The sequence below is a fragment of the Penaeus vannamei genome, chromosome 16 (genome assembly GCF_042767895.1).
Source record: "Penaeus vannamei isolate JL-2024 chromosome 16, ASM4276789v1, whole genome shotgun sequence".
NCBI classification, from domain to species: domain Eukaryota; kingdom Metazoa; phylum Arthropoda; class Malacostraca; order Decapoda; family Penaeidae; genus Penaeus; species Penaeus vannamei.
In genome coordinates, this window is record NC_091564.1 from 24053794 (window position 1) to 24060589 (window position 6796).

The window sequence follows — 6796 nt, forward strand, 5'->3', positions numbered from 1 at the left end:
GGGAAAATGCGTCGTAGGTCACTACAACTCCTCCCCACCAAAGTCCGTTAACGTCATTTGGCGGACTCATACCTGCATATCGAGAAATAGGCCAAACTTCTGCAAAGAAAGGACGGATTAATGGAAGGTCTTACATAGACATGATAACCTAACTAATTTTCAATTTCATAATAAAACAGCAGTGCACGACCAAAATGAAGCTCTGGGATAACTCCCAAGAGAAATCTGCGACAAACTCCCCAATAAAGTCTGCAACAAAACTCCAAAAATATAAGTGCTACTGGCCATGTCTCATTCCTTACTCTCCTAGGTTATCTCCATGTAAATCCGACTCCGACTCAGGATATTCCACCTCTCGACTGGGCGTATATAGACGCATCTCATTAACATGGTAATTTACTTCATTGTGTGGCTCATTCGGTTCTCGAACCAAATAATTCACAGGCCCAATCTTCTTCACTATGCGGGCAGGCCTGCTCCACCTTGGTCCTAAGGCTCTACTTGACCCACCTGGACGATCGAAGAGCTTGAGCAGAACAAGGTCTCCCTCAGCAGGATCACACCGTTGTCGTGCTCTTCTGTTATAATCTCAGGCCCATCCTTGTTGAGCTCTCCTGGGAGCTTTCTTAGCGGCCAGCCTTCCTTCTCGCAGGTTCTATCTCAACACCTGGGCAGTCTCTTCGTCGTGATCTTGCTCATTCGTGATACCTTGGGGGAAAATATCCGTCCTTACCCGTCAGCAGATATAACGGCTGTTGACCTACGCTCCTGTGCACCGCACTATTGAGGGCAAGTCTGACAAATGGAAGCATGTTGTCCCAATCCTCAGGATGCTCACCGACAAAGGTTGCTAAAGCATCCTTTACCACCCTGTTGCTTCTCTCGATCATCCCATTGGCCTCAGGGTGATACCGAGTAATGTAGCTGGTTTTAGTCTGGATGATCCGACAGACCTGGGAAAACAATCTGTTCTGAAATTCTCTTCCATTGTCTGCTACCAACAGACGAGGGGGACCGAACAGGGCTACATAATCCTTGATAAAAGCGTCAGCTACCGTCTGGGCTTCCTTATTAGGCAGAGGCATCAATTGCAAGTATCTGGTGAAATGGTCAATGATAGAGAGAACATACCTGTTTCCATTGGTAGATCCTTGCAAATCTATCAGATCTACCGATACTCTTTCCATGGGCTGTGTCACTTCAGGCATAGATGCTAAGGGTGCTCTCCTTCCAGCACGACATTTTCTCTGTTGGCATACCAGGCAAGAGTTGACATACCTTTTAGTTTCAGTCAGCATTTGAGGGAAGTAATAGTGATCCCTAAAACGACAGTACATGCGGAAAATGCCTCGATGAGCAGCAGCGGCATCTGCATGAACAGCATCCAATGCAGTATTCCTCAAGTTACAGGGAATCACCAACTGACTGATTACCCTTCCTGGCAATACTCTTAGATAGTACAGGAGATCATCTCGCATCTCAAACTCTTCCAGATTCAGCGGCATTCTTTGTCTAGGCATGTGGCGTTCTTGTAAGCTCTTACCTCACCCCAAAGTGGATCTTCTCGTTGAGCTGCAACAACTATCTGAGGATCTAGTATTTCATTATTGGAGATACCTTCCTACTTAGCAAATCGGGCACATTAAGTGAAGCACCCATCTTATACATCAACTTGTAATTATAAAATGAAAGTTCATGGCTCCAGCGGGTTATTCTTAAAGATTTAGTTTTCTGAGCAAATACATGTACCAAAGGACGATGATCTGTAACGATCGTGAAATGCCTACCATACAAATAGGGATCAAAGGTCCGGATATCGTTGATCATTTCTACATGTGCTGATTTTGTCCCAATTTTCAATGTCACTGGACGGGGTTTATCATTTATAACCCATACCGAAGCACTATCATTATTCACTGACACTATACTTCTGGGCACTAAAACTCGGGCAGTCTTACCTTGAACAAAGCCAATAGGGCTACAAAAGTCTCCATTAACATTGGTCCTCACAAAACAACCAGATTTAGGCTGACAAACAATGGTGTGGGACACAGATAAAACAGAACACTTAAACGAGGTATTAAAACATTGTAAAACCTTAAACCTAAAGAAGTCTGATCAGAAAACCAGAAAGGTACCCTTACATCATTAGAGGACATGAAATTCCTGGGAGGTGTGTGATTGGCTACCAACTGAAAATTAAACCTTCGAAGAAAATCAGTGCTAAGCAACACATCTCCGGGGAACGATATCTCTTTGAACACCATCACTGGATGAGTACATTGAACTGTGTCCTCTATGGAAAAATGCACATTAACCTCCCCCTGACCACTGAATATGGCACCTGAAGCACCTTTAAACGTTCGTTCAATTGGGGTGAGCGACATTACATTCAGTTTCCTACAAGCGCTCTCCTTGAGGATGGTCACTTCTGACCCAGTATCCACAAAGCAAGTGCATATCATTCCATTTACCAACAGTCTTATGAGAGGACGACCCTTTTAATCTTAGGTTCCAGCATGGTTACCCTGAGAACCTGAGATTTCCTGGTTTCCTGATCCTTGCTTCCGTTCACTAGGCCTACCTGAGTAAATTTCCCCACATGCTGGTGAAGACCACGCCCTGCCGTGAGGCGGCGGAAAGGGACATTGCCTTGCATCATGACCAGCTCTATCACAATTAAAACATTTAAATGCTCTTTGACATTGTAGCCGACCCTCGCAACCTGCAGCTTAGCATACTTCCCGCAGGTTGGGTCCAGGTCCACAGCTTGTCCTCTCGCCCTCACCATCAGCAGCTTCTCGACGATGCATACCGAGACCTGATTGGTTGACCACGGACACCTCACGGCTCGCCCATTGGACCGCGGGCTCCCCTCGGCGATCTCCAGCACACCAGCCATACCTGTGGGCACTCACACCCACACACAAAAGCTCCTTAAAGAGATGATTGACACCAGCCTATGGCGGATACCAATCCATTGCCATAACATAACCTACATTCTTCAGTATTATGATTATGGCTAGGATGATATTGACAATAGAACGTACTGGTCGTGGATCTAAATCAATAGGGGCTGAAGGTCCTTCTTTGGATAAAGTATTGACTCGCAAGTTCCAGACACGTTGTGCGGCGTCTACTAGCGATGGTAGATTATCATCTTCCTTAAGGGCTAAAGCTTCCCGCAACCAATGAGGTAAACCTTGAATGAAGACTCTCCGAATAAGTTCGTCTGGCACACCAATTGCTACCGGATAATCTCTGAACCCTTGATATAATAATCCTTCAATCGAGACAAAGAAATCCAAAGGGGCTTGATCAACCGCTAATATAGTTTTGTAAATGTTTGAAGAATTCGGTGCTTGAACAAGTTCCTCTAAACTTTGCTCTTACAAGGGCCTTGAATTCCAACCAGCTATTTATGCTATTGCAAACAGGTGAATTTATAATCAAATCTGCCGTGCCTCGACATGAAGCTCTCGCCGTGCGAATGTAGGCTTCATCATTTGCCGGTTTAACAATGTTCTCGATTGTACACAACCAAGATTCTACTTCTTGATTTCATCTCAAGGGGAAAGCTGCCGAAACTTCCGCTTTAAACTTAGGCACCGAATCTTCTCGATTAATTACGCACTTTATGGTTGGTGGTGTGACAGGTGAAATATTAGGAGTTTGCGGGTTATTACTCTGTAATAATCTTTCATATCGCTCGGTAAGCGTTGCACAACGTTGCTCTAACTCACTGCAACGAGTTGACAATCCTTCGTACATTGAAAGATCCATTGCGTTTCGCCTATTGTTGGCTAAATGATCATTAAGAAGTAGAGGAGTATTACTAGAATCTGACAAGTTACTTTCTGCACCAGCCTCACTCAGCCTCAGATGCTTACTTCTCTTACTTGGCATAATTTGTCACAATATGCAAAATCAAAAATCTAGCCAAAGCTAATCGTTTTCACAGCCCTGACCGTCTAATAACCCGACTGACACGCATCCCACCAGCTGGCACCATTAAACGTATGGTTAGTTGTAGTGAATCCAATTCTTTACTTTAATATCCACTCGAGATATCCGCCCGATAGCGTTGTCAGCACCCGGTTAATCCGTCCAGGAACGAGTATTGTGGATGTAAAGTAGGAGACGTGTAGAAGAGGGTGAGAAACAATAGAAAAGGGTGTGGTGAAGAAAGGTATATCTGACCAATAACTCGAGGGTTTCCCGTGTTGGTTAGCGTGGTTTATTCGTGGAGAGTGCATGTCAGTCTATGTATAATAGACTGATAGAAGGTATTTCAGTCAGGTTATTAAATTTAACTGGTAGGTTTTTTAAGAGAAAATCATTAAATTATTCTTTACTTATTCCGTGGTGAAATCTTAGCAAGAGGAAATTTAATAGGAAGTTATAAAATACATGTTAAAATTATTTATATATTTAACAGAAAACAAAACAAAACACGTAAATCACAAAAAGAATGCGAACTAAAAATAGCCAAACACAATATTTACAAATGAATTTTGTGATAAAATTAAAAAAGACAAAAACACAGATCCCAAAACAAACTAGAGCACTGCGCCTTATTATGAAGAAGAAAAGTTTCTCATCAAAATAGCCTCCATTGAATCCGCGTCCTTACGACCGTGATCAAATCAAGGAAGTTCTCAAAAATAACCGAGCTAATATATATAAAAAGTAGGGGTAGAGGTAGAGTAAGGTAGAAGTAGAGAGGGGTAGAGGTAGATTAAGGTAGAAGTAGAGAGGGGTAGAGGGAGGAAAGTTAGCTCAGAATTAAGAGTCAGGCGTAGAAAAACGTAACGGAAAAGCGCAGACAGAGAACTCAGGAGGATCTGAGGATGAGGCCCACGATTTCCAGCCTATTCATCTGCTTTGCCCCCAATGAAACTGTAGCCGAGGCGGAGGACTACAGGGCTTTTGGCGGAAATCGCCAATAAATTCGTAAAAAAATAGTAAAATAAGCTTAAAATTAACTTTCTAAAATTGCAATCTCTTATAGAAAAAAATAAAAATAACTAAACTAAAAGAAAATATAATTAAAACGACCCATTTCCCTTAATAAGTTAAAGAAAAAAGAAAACGGGTTTTAAGTCCTGAACGGTTCACTTGAAATATACATTAATGAAATCTATGAAACAAACAATAAAATAAAGTAAAAATGAAAAATGTAGTGTTCCTGGCGGATTTGCTTCGCCTGGGTAGACGATATCACATCCTTTCCGGGGGTGGGGAGTGACTCGTGTATTCCCGTCCTCGTGGGGAAAATTATAATATGAGGATTTCTGTAATAATTCCGCTAATTATGATGATTTTGATAATAATCCAATTAATAATAACGATAGTAATGATATTTATGACATTAGTTAGGATAATTATGTCATTAATTAGGATAATTATGTCATTAATTAGGATAATTATGTCATTAATGAGGATAATTATGTCATTGATTAGGATAATTGTAATAAAATGATAATTCTAATTATAATTTGTGTAATTAATGCAATAATAGCAATAATCAACAATATTCTAATGATTTTCATGATAACAATAATAATAACGATGATGATAATAATAAAAAAAATAATAGAAATAATCATAATATCGCTATTATTGTTATTGTAATTATTGTTATTGGTGGTATTATTTCTAAAATTATCATCATTGTTATTATCATTATAAAAAAAAGTTATAATGAGGAAAATGACACTAATAATAAAGGCAATAACTATTATAATGATTATGTTAAGGGTAATTATGGCGATAATTACTAGTCGAACTATTGCAGAATAATGATGATCATAATGATAATCATTATAAAGGCCCATCCATAATCAAAAAAGGCTGTCAAAAAAACGGCGAAATCTAGCGATATTTTGCCTTTTGAGAATATATTCGAAAAAAAAACTTTCTCGAGTTTATGGGATGATTATGATAATTCCTGCAAAAATTCTGCTAATTATGACGATTTTGATGATAATCCCATTAATATTGACGATAATAATGATGATTATGACATTAGGATAATTATGACATTTATTAGGATAATTATGACATTAATTAGGATACTTATAATAAAATGATAATTATAATGATTTGCGTAATGCAATAATAGCAATAACGAAAAATATTCTGATGATTTTCATGATAATAACAATAATAATAACAATATTGATAATAATTTAAAAAAATAATGATAATAGAAATAAAGCTATTATTCTTATTATAATTATTATTCTTGTTGGTATTATTTCTAAAATTATCATTATTGTTATTATCATTATAAAGATAGTTATAATGAGGAAAATGGCATTAATAATTAAGATAATAACTATTATAATGATTATATTAAGGGTAATTATGGCGATATTTCCTATAATGATAATGATGATATTAATGATATTAATGATAGTAATGATGATGATATTAATGATAATAATGATGATGATATTAATGATAATAATGATGATGATATTAATGATAATAATAATGATGATAATAATTATAAAGCCCATCCATAATGAAAAAAGGCTTAAAGCATATAAAAAAAAACGGCAAAATCTTGGGATATATAGCCTTTATGGGACGATTATGATGATTTCTGCAATAATTCTGCTAATTATGATGATTGTGATAATAATCCCATTAATAATGACGATAATAATGATAATTCAGACAGTAAATAGGATAATTATGACATTAATTAGGATAATTGTGACATTAAGATAATTATAATAAAATGATAATTACAATGGTAATTTGCGTAATTAATGAAATAATAGCAATA